The following is a 10,574-nucleotide window of genomic DNA, read 5'->3' as shown; positions in this document are numbered from 1 at the left end:
TCAGATTTAGAGAGAAATAAAGAGGAGAAAGACCAAAAGAACTCTACCCATTTCATGCACAAGAGTACCCTTTTATACACCCATGCAAAGTAAATTCAAACCATTAAATTACTCTAAAGTATTTTAAAGCATAAAGTGAAAGGGGGACAAAGTATGGACACCAAATTGGGAAGAAAACACAAGCAATCTCCCATACACTAGGCCATTTCGGCCATGATGACTTGGAAGAGATAAAAATTGTCTCCAACTTTATTAACCATGGTAGAGTAAGTCTTTAACTTAATCATGGTTAACCAAAGGGTCCAAAACTTTGTACATGACTTATTATATGATACCATATCATATAATGGCTAGTTTCTAGTTTCTTTTACTATTATTTTCATAAAACAATAATTATTCTCTAGTTAAATACAAGAGTTGAATTTATTTATTAATATTAAATATATAATAAATATTCAATAAGTACCAACTTGATTAAGGTGTGACCCTATAGGATCATATGTTATTAGCAACATCACTCAATAATGATTCTTGAGCATATAGATCCAACAGTGCTGACACATGAGTTGAAATAGACTCGGGGGTGAAATAGACCCAGTACGGCTTTGGGCCGACACATGAGTTGAAATAGACTCACAGGCGAAATAGATCCGAGGGTGGATTAGACCTTACACAACTTTGAGGTGGCAGATACGTATGGTATACAATATTTTGGTGAACTCACTAAGCTTCGTGCTTACGATTTTCAGTTCACGTTTCAGGTACTTCCGGATCAAAGGGGAAGTGCTTGGGATGATCACATCGCCTGCACACACACACACCATGATTTCCACTTTACTTGACTCTGCTGTATTTGGGAATATTTGATTGATATACTTTGTTTTCCTTATGGATTTATTAACATGTTTGATTGGTTATTTTATTATTAAAACAAATTTTTGGTCTTAAATTTTGGGCCGTTTCAAGTTGGTATCAGAGCCTTGGTTTGAGGGATTCAGGCATACTCTCAGGTGTGTCTGAACTTAAACTGAGGATTTGGTAGATTTTTCAAAAAAGGATGTTTTATTAAATAATTTTTTTTCTAACAAAAGAAAAGGGTGTGGTGCATGCAATCGACCGAGCTCAAGTAAGTTTTTCTAAAATACCCATACATGTTTAATGTTATACTTTGAATTATGAATCGGTGAATCGCATGTTAGATTAGGGCTAACGATCTGGTTAGTATTGCATGATAGAATTCTAGGAGAGATGCCTTTGTATGCCTACTGTATGAGCTTGTAGACTTACATGCTAGTATTGATCAGTCAGTGATAGGATGGCTTGTTTAGGTTATGCTTGATTTCGATTACTCGATGCTTGGATGTTGCTTACTGTGTGCTTTTAAGAGTTCCCATTAACATCAAATAACTAGTAAGTGAATATTTTAAGTTATATATTAATGAGACTAGATAATTTTAGAAGGTTAAGTTTTAAATCTATTGTGCAGATCCTGTCTGAGTCCAACCGTTGTAGTGTGAGACCTTTCATTCGAAGAATTATCTGGTGTCAGTGATATGTAATTGTATTCGTGAGCTAGCTAGGGGGATTTCTTTCTATAGCTGATGGCGGAGAGTGGTGAGGAGGTTACCCTATGAAACCTAGGAAGAGATTCGGTGCTGGGAAGATTGTATTGTTGAGGGTTGTATGTATAGATGAGGGAGTGACTTGGAGGATTCGGGGTGATCCTTGAGGATGGTACAGATAGATGTGGAAGGTAGTATGGGCCCATACTACTGGAAGCATAGGATCCGTACTCGAATCAAGGAAAACCACGATGATACCAGGAAGCTTATAGAGTATGGGATTCGCTCAGTGTGTGTGTGTGTGTGTATATATATATATATATATGTGTGTGTGTGTGTGTGTGTGTGTGTGTGTTCTGATGGTTTGGATGGTCTATTTTTAGTATGGTGGTCATACGAGGAGGATCTTGTAGTGGTTCTAGTGCTGGTGAGGGTTCGGGTTCGTGCTCTAGGGTTGGACATATGGATGATTAAGATGCAGGAGTTCATTTCATCAGAGATTACCCATAGTATTCTTGAGCAGACTCCTGTGATCTTTGGCACGATCAAGGAGGGTATTCTTGAGATTCTAGGTGATCGCTTCAGTGTTTTTTATTATAAGATGATGGTGATGGTAGGAGCCCGCTGTTTAACTTTCCGCAAGTTTGGGGCAAGTAGGGCTCTGGAGTTCTTCGGGAAGAAGGACCCGATTGCAAGTTGGCGTTGGTTGGAAGACATATGGAATTCCTTCTGGTCTAGTTTTTGTCCTGAGGAGTCGAAGTTCAGACTAGCATCTGGTATTCTGAAAGACAGAGCTCGAGACTGATGGGAGGAGGTTGGACATGCCTTAAGAGGTGAGGCGATTGAGTCGTTGACATGGGGGATTTTGTGATGAGGTTTCAGGATAAGTTTGCACTTGTGATTAAGGTCCAACAGTTGGCGAGGGAGTTTCAGGACCTTCACCAGACTACTGAGATAATGACAGACATCACTACTATGTTCCGTGAGAGAACGTTATTGGTTCCGCAGTATGTGGTGGATGAGGAGAAGAAGAAGGTGAGGTACCATGAGATGTTGAGGAGAAATATCAGGCAGTTTATGAGTCGATCTAGTTGAAAGGCACTGGAGGATATGATAATGCGCGCCAGAGAGAGGGTGATTGACTTGGAAATGGAGAGGATGAGGAAACTGGATCAGGTTCAGGGTTTAGAGGGTTCGGGCAAGAGGCCCAAGTTATTTGATACAAGATCAATAGTCCAACAGGGTCGGGGCCATTGTGGTAAGTGCTACAAGATGCACAATGGAGCTTTCAGGGGTGGTGGTGGTTCTTATTGCTATAAGTAAGGAAAGATTGGGCATTTTAGTCAGGATTTCACATCCACTACCGGTTACAGCTCCCACTACAGCGACTTTGAAGATTACGAATTGCCGCCAGGGCAAGGTGGATGCTAATTGTTCTGGTTATTCTCAATCTTAGCTATTTTAGGAAAAGTGAATTAATGCAATTCCATGAAATTACACTTTGTACCCTTGCTAAGACATTAGTTGAGCGTGTGTGGTTAACCGGCATACTAATTAGGTTCTAAGAAAAGGTGGCAAAGGGTGAATCATTGTTTGTCATAGTTCGATGGAGCGTGTGTGGTTAACCAGCACATCGAATAGGTGACTGTAACAATGAGGGCACCATGTACATTTGCATGGTTATTCACACCCGCTTTGTGATCCTCGGCATCCTAGTCACAAACTTGAGGGGCATATCGAGATTTAAACATGCCATTGAAAAGTTCAATGAATCTCAAAAAAATCTAAGAGTTTTCAATACATTTAAAACTAAATCTTCTTTTCGTTTTTCATGGTGGAGAATTAGTGAATTGTCATTCACTTACCTTCAAGTTATTTGCATGTTAGATTACGGCATACCTCGTCTAATATGTAGATAATGTTGTTGGATCCTAGCCTAATTTCTCATTTAGGTGTTTAATTAGGGATTCATTTCTAATCAAACTTTGTTCTTTTTCCTTTTCAGATGTCGAACATGAACAACAACAATGCTTCTGGCTCGAGTTCCTCCGGCTCATTCTCACTCATGAAATTGTGTGGGAGGGTGATATTTGACGGAAACAATTTCAATGATTGGATCCGTAACATAAGAATGGTCACCCGTCATGAGGACAAAGAGTATGTCCTTGACAAGGAGCTGAAGGAGATCAACATGAACACTGCCACTCCCGAAGAGATCGCTGCCTTGATGCCCACGAGCGTGATGCCATGAAAGTCCATTGCATCATGCTAGCGACAATGACTTCCGAACTCCAAAATTCCTATGAGAAAATGTATTCCTATAAGATGCATCAAGACTTGTTGGACCGGTACCACCAAAGTGCGAGGCAAGAGAGGTATGAGATCATCACTTCGATGATCACTACCCGAATGGATATTGGAGAGTCCCTTACCGCTCATCTGCAAAAGATGCAGAGATATGTTGATCGTCTACTAAAGTTGAATGTTAACTTTGATGAAGAGATGGAAAATGACATCATCCTTCACTCCCTGCCTCCCTGCTACAACCAGTTCCGCATGACCTACCATATGAATAAGGAAGGGGTCACCTTGAGCAAGCTTCAAGGCTTGCTAAGGACTACTGAGAGCAATCTCAAGGATAAGTCTGTTGCATCAACTCCCGCTCCAACCGATGCCCCTGTTTTGGCTATTAGGCAAGGGAAGGGTAAGAAGAGGAAGGCTCCCTCAAAGAGCCACCACAAGGGAAAATCCCAAGATGGTACCTCTTTTAGTGGAATCAAAGTTGGTTCTGCTAAACCCAACTCTAACCCAAAGGAGGCAGAGTGTTACTACTGCTAAAAGATAGGGCATTGAAAGAGAAATTGCCTAGAATTTCTGTAGGCAATCAAGGATGGAAATATCAAGCCATCCTATGCAGGTATTTACACTATTAAATCTAATGATTCATCACATTCCATTTCTTGGGTACTTGATACAGGATGTGGTTTTCACATTTGTTCTGATTTGCAGGGCCCAAGAAGAGATAGGGATGTGGAGCATGGGAAGATAAATTTGATCATGGGGAACAGAAGATCATCGCCTGTTACCAAGATTGGAGTTTACTCTTTAATGCTCAGTAGTGGATTAGGATTAGATTTAAACAATTGTTGTTATTCACCAGATATAGCAAGAAACATCATTTCATTTCATGGTTTTTATAGACAAGTTTTTAGATATTTATTTGATAAGGAAAAGGGTTCTATTAATGCTTATCTTAATGGTGTCTTTTATTTTGAAGCATTGCCTTGTAATGGAATATAAGAAACTGTGATGGTTGTAGATAACTTAGGAAATGATGTTTTGTGTATTGATTCATCCAATGGTTTGGATAAAGCATGCTTGTGGCATTTTGTCTTGGACATGTCAACAAGAAACGCATAGCCCAACTCCAAAAGGATGGAGTGTTGGAGTCATTCGACCTTAGGGACAATGACGTGTGCGAGTCTTCTTTACTTGGAAAGATGACCAAGTCACCCTTCACTGACACTTGTGAAAGGGGTGAGGGTCTTTCGGATCTCATACACACCGATGTGTGTGGGCCCTTTAGATCAACCACAAGGGATGCAAGCTGCTTCTACGTGACTTTTACCGATGATTATAGCAGATATGGGTATATCTACTTAATCAAGCACAAGTCTGAAACCTTTGAAAAGTTCAAAGAGTTTAAACAAGAAGTGGAGAATCAGTTGGGCAGGAAAATCAAGATGCTTCGATCCGATCAAGGAGTAGAGTACCTAAGTCTTGAATTTCACGACTATATTAAGGAATGCAGAATCGTTTCGTAATTAACGCCACCTAGGACACTGCAGTTGAACGGTGTGGCTGAGAGGCGTAATCGAACCTTGTTGGATATGGTTCGTTCCATGATGAGTCGTGCTTCACTACCTATCTCATTCTGGGGTATGTCTTAGAGACTGCCGTCCATATCCTTAACTTAGTCCCTACGAAGAAGGTTGCCAAAACACCTCACAAAATGTGAACAGGGAAGGATCCCTCGTTGGCACATATCAAGGTTTGGGGTTGCGAGGATTTCGTAAGACGAGAGACTCACGACAAGCTCAAACCCCGTAGTGAACGGTGTATTTTCATCGCCTACCCGCATAAGTCCTTTGGATATCTCTACTATAGATCGAGTGACAATGTTGTCTTCGTTGCGAGGAAAGGGGTTTTCTGAGAGTGAGAACTCATAAGCCAAGGGGACAATGGGAGGCAAATCAATCTTGAAGAGATTCAAGAGTTGAGCAATAAATTAACCTCTAACATTGGCGCTCAACCCGAGGAGGAAACTCCGGTTGAACCGATTTACGAGTCCTTACCTCTTAGACGTTCCGATAGAGTTAGGGTTCAACCCTAGTTTTATGGTTTTCATATTACTACCAAAGGGGATACATTCATTAGTGATAGTATACTAGTGAATCTAGACGAACCTAGCAGCTATAAGGAAGCCATGGCAGGCCTGGAGTCTGTGAAGTGGAAAGAGGCGATGGACAACGAGATTGAGTCCATGTATGACAACCAAGTTTGGAATTTGGTTAACCATGTGCCCAGATGTAAGACGGTCGGGTGTATGTGGATCTTCAAGAAGAAGACTGACATGGATGGGAATGTGCACACATATAAGGCGCGATTGGTCGCGAAGGGTTTCACTCAAACTCTTAGAGTTGACTATGATGAAACCTTCTCACCGGTTGCCAAGATAAAATCTATTAGGGTGATGTTGGTCGTTGTTGCATTTCATGATTATGAAATATGGCAGATGGATGTCAAAACCGCTTTCCTTATTGGGAAGTTGGCTGAGGATGTTTACATGGCTCAGTTAGAGGGTTTTGTCAATGCGAAGCATCCCAATAGAGTGTGCAAGCTTGAGAAGTCCATTTATGGACTTATGCAAGCGTCCCGCAGATGGAATCTTTGTTTCGACGAGAAAGTCAAAGAGTTTGGTTTTCTATGAAGTGAGGATGAATCATGTGTATATATAAAAGCCAATGGGAGTATAGTTAGCTTCCTCGTATTGTATGTCGATGACATACTACTCATAGGAAACGACATCCCGACACTACAGGAGGTTAAGTCCTGACTTGGGAAGTGCTTCGCTATGAAGGCCCTCGGAGAGGCTTCCTATATTTTTGGAATACGGATAGTGAGAGACAGAAGTAAGAGACTAATAGGACTTAGTCAGAATACTTACTTGGACAAGGTACTAAAACGTTTTAGTATGGAGAATTCAAAGAAGGGGAAACTCAAAGTGCGAGTACTAAAGTCGAGATAGCAAAAATGAGTCGAGTACCATACACTTCCGCAGTTGGCTCGATATGTATGCTATGAATTGTACTCGCCCTGATGTGGCCTTCGCTTTGAGCATGGTCAACAAATATCAAGGGAACCCTGGCAAAGCGCATTAGATCGCAGTCAAAAATATTCTTAAGTACATTAGAAGGACCAAGGAATGGTTTCTAGTCCTCGGTGGGAGTGATGACTTAAAGGTGCAAGGGTATAGTGACGCCAGTTTTCAGACTGACAAGGAAAACTGTCGTTCGCAGTCGGGCTGGGTCTTTACTCTTATTGGAGGAGCAGTGACTTGGAAAAGTTCCAAGCAAGAGACCGTGGCTGATTCAACGTGCGAATTAGAGTACATTGCAGCGAGCGAAGCATCAAAGGAGGCAATATGTAACACCCAAAGTTTTGAAGGCCAAGAAAGGAAAGAAAACCCTAATTTTAAGGGGAGACTCGGCGAGTCCAAGGAGGAATTCGGCGAGTCCGAGCGGGATCCGAGTCGAGGAGTAAATGACCGACTCGGCGAGTCGGCCAAGGAGACTCGGCGAGTCTGGTCTGTGCGAGGAAAACCCTAATTCCGGGAGTTGTATCCTATATAAAGGGTGTTATGTCCCTCCCTCAGCCTCCATATCATCCTAGAGAACCTGTAAACCCTAGATTTCGTGTGAGGTTCCATCATTTGAGAGAAATAGCTTTGGAGGAAGGAAATTTTGGAAAGGAACTTGAAGATCAAGAAGGTTGCTTCAAAGGAGAGGTGTATATCCGAGATCTACTTTAGTTTGTGTTCATCTTGGAGGTATTAAGCTGCCATTTTCCCTTCTTTGCATCTAGATCTTTTTTGTTATGAGATTTGGGGGTTTTATGGTTGTTTGAGACCCAATTCGAGTTTAGGGGCTTAGATATGTTGTTGCCACTTCAGATCTAGTGTTGGGATGGTCCAATATGTCATAAAGCATCAGAAGATGAGTAGTTGGTTGGTGAAGCCCTTTTGTCCTTAAACCAAACCCTAGTATGTTTTGAGCCTAGATCTCTTTAGTTATACGTAAATTTTGCAACTTTACGTGGGGATTGAGCTTTGGAAGTATGGATCTATGGTTTGGAGTCCCTGCATGACTCAAAATTCCTCTGCATGTTTGAGATCTGAATGGACTCGGCGAGTCCTTTGAGTGGACTCGGCGAGTAGCATGAAGATTTGGAGGAACTTGACGAGTGGGATGAACAGCTCGTCGAGTCAGATGAAGTTGGGCAGGAACTCGGCGAGTTGGATGAACAACTCGGCGAGTCTGTTGAAGGTTGTCTTGGACTCTTCGAGTCTGTTCTTGGACTCGGCGAGTCAGGTCGCGAAACCCCAAACCCTTCGAGTTGAGACTCGAATGAGTGAGTCGAATGGAGACTCGGTGAGTTGGACAGGTCAAGACTTGGAAATCAGTAGACTCGGCGAGTCGAGTCGCAAAGAGAAGGACTCTGAACATATGAACTCGGCGAGTCAATAGGGTGACTCGGCGAGTAGGGTTGACCTGGAAGGTTGAATTTGACCAGGACTTTGGCTTTGACCAGAGTTGACTTGGTTGTCTTTCGAGGGTCAGTTAGACTCAGTGTTGCTTTGACATTGGTAGCTCGGGGAGCGAGTGGAGCAGGAGTTCAGAGAGTTGTCGGGCAGTAGCTAGTGGGTTCATCAGCCAGTTCAGCTAGTACAGGTGAGTTTCCCTTTGTATGAATGGGTCTACGACCACAATGCCGGCCCATGTAGTTATGAGTAGAAGACACGGGGGTTAGCCCTAGGCACAGTATGCTAGTATGATATTCGGGACGAGGTCCAATGATAGAGGGCAGATGCCCAAGGAATGGTTTATGTGATAGTTTATACTTGTTGTCTGTGTGATACTTGTATGTGCCTGGTAGGGAGGTGAGTGTGGGCGAGGTCCTGTATCTCACCAATAGCAGAGTGTGGATGGTGTTCCACATCTCAGTAGCAGCAGATCAGGGGCGAGGCCTAAGTTAGGGAAGGAGTGAGGATGGGCTGGGCCCGTACCTCACTATCAGAAGGAGTATGGACGGGGTTCCATGACTCATCAGTAGCAGGACAGGGGCGGGGCCCGGATATAGGCGAGGCCTTAGGACAAGATCCGTTAGTATGTGTTTAGCTTATGAGTGTGATGTGATATGTTTATGTGCTATTATATGTTAGTGGGCAAGGCCCTGTGACAGGCGAGGCCTAAGTGAAACAGATCTGTATCCGAGTGGGGCCTGGAGCGGCGGGGCCGTTGTAGCGGGCGAGGCCCACAATAGCGGGTGTGGCCCAGTACGTGCAGTATGTGGTTATGCTTGGTATGTGGTAGGGTGGGGAACTCACTAAGCTTCGTGCTTATGGTTTTCAGTTTTGGTTTTAGGTACTTCCGGTAGCGGAGGGAAGAGCTCGGGGTGATCGCATGGCACACACCATAAATTAGACAGCCTAGGAATGTTTACTCTGATAACGAACATGTATTTTGGAAACTAATACTCTGTTTATGTTTTGAAATGAAGAATTTGCTTAAAGTAATGTTTTATTAAAAGAAATTTTTAGTCTTGAATTTTGGGACGTTACACAATATGGTTGAAGAACTTCATTGGAGATCTTGGAGTTGTGCCAGCCATAAAGGAGCCCATGAAAATTTTCTGTGATAATGAAGGAGCGGTTGCCTTGACCAAGGAACTAAGGGAACACGGTAGATCTCGACATATCGACATAAAATATCACTTTATTCGACATCGGGTGGAAGAAGGACACCTCGTAGTAAAAAGGCTATCGTCAGAGGATAACCCAACAGATCCGCTTACGAAGGGACTGAGCAGGGTTAAGCACTTGCAGCATGCTGGGAGCATCGGGCGGAAGGATAATATTAGTTTAGATTAGATAGTTTAGAAACATGTAATAGATAAACTATAATTAACATTTGATGATTAAATAAAAGAGTATTATTTATTAGTAATGTTACTGTCTTATGTTAATTCTTCACCTATTGTTTCAATTTGCATGTTTTGACTTCCTGAATAATAAGAATTATTTGAACCGTCCACAGTCGTTCATATGTTGGAGGTAGGTATGAATGAAGGTTGTCATGAATTGGTGTGTAGATTGTCTAAAATGTATTAGACATAGCAAAAGTTTGCTACAACGTTCATGAGTTCTTATGAGTTTAAATTGAGCATTGGAATAAACCCACACTTTATGGAATCACTTCATTGAATTTATCTCGAGTGATCGTAAGACGATAATATCATATGGTCTTAAAACCTAGATATATGGTTTATTGTTTGTTGGTTGGTTGTGCATTGATAATGCGTAAATGCATCAGTAACTTGATGTTATAAAATGCATTGTTGTGTATGATTTGATTAGTAAATAGTAAATGCATATAAGTTGAAGTTTATCTGTTCCTTTTATGCTAAGAGGGTAAAAGAGATATCAGGGCCCCTCGATGATTTGGTTTGACTTATGTGTCGGGCCCGGTCAGGACTAAATTGATGTGTTCAATTAAGTTCTATGTCAAACGAATCAGAGATCGAGAAACGAACTGTTGGACAATAAGTATGACTATGTTCCATGTAATTGTCCGCACGATATCTAGAATGGAGGACTATACGATCCCTTATCTAAAGGACAGGTTACTGATAAGTTCAGAGTTTGACAACATCTTTGAGAGCTATGATTGCTAA

This window comes from Lactuca serriola, chromosome 3 (genome assembly GCF_051521515.1).
Source record: "Lactuca serriola cultivar US96UC23 chromosome 3, Lser_US96UC23_V15, whole genome shotgun sequence".
Taxonomy (NCBI): Eukaryota; Viridiplantae; Streptophyta; class Magnoliopsida; order Asterales; family Asteraceae; genus Lactuca; species Lactuca serriola.
Note: the sequence above shows the minus strand (reverse complement) of the source record.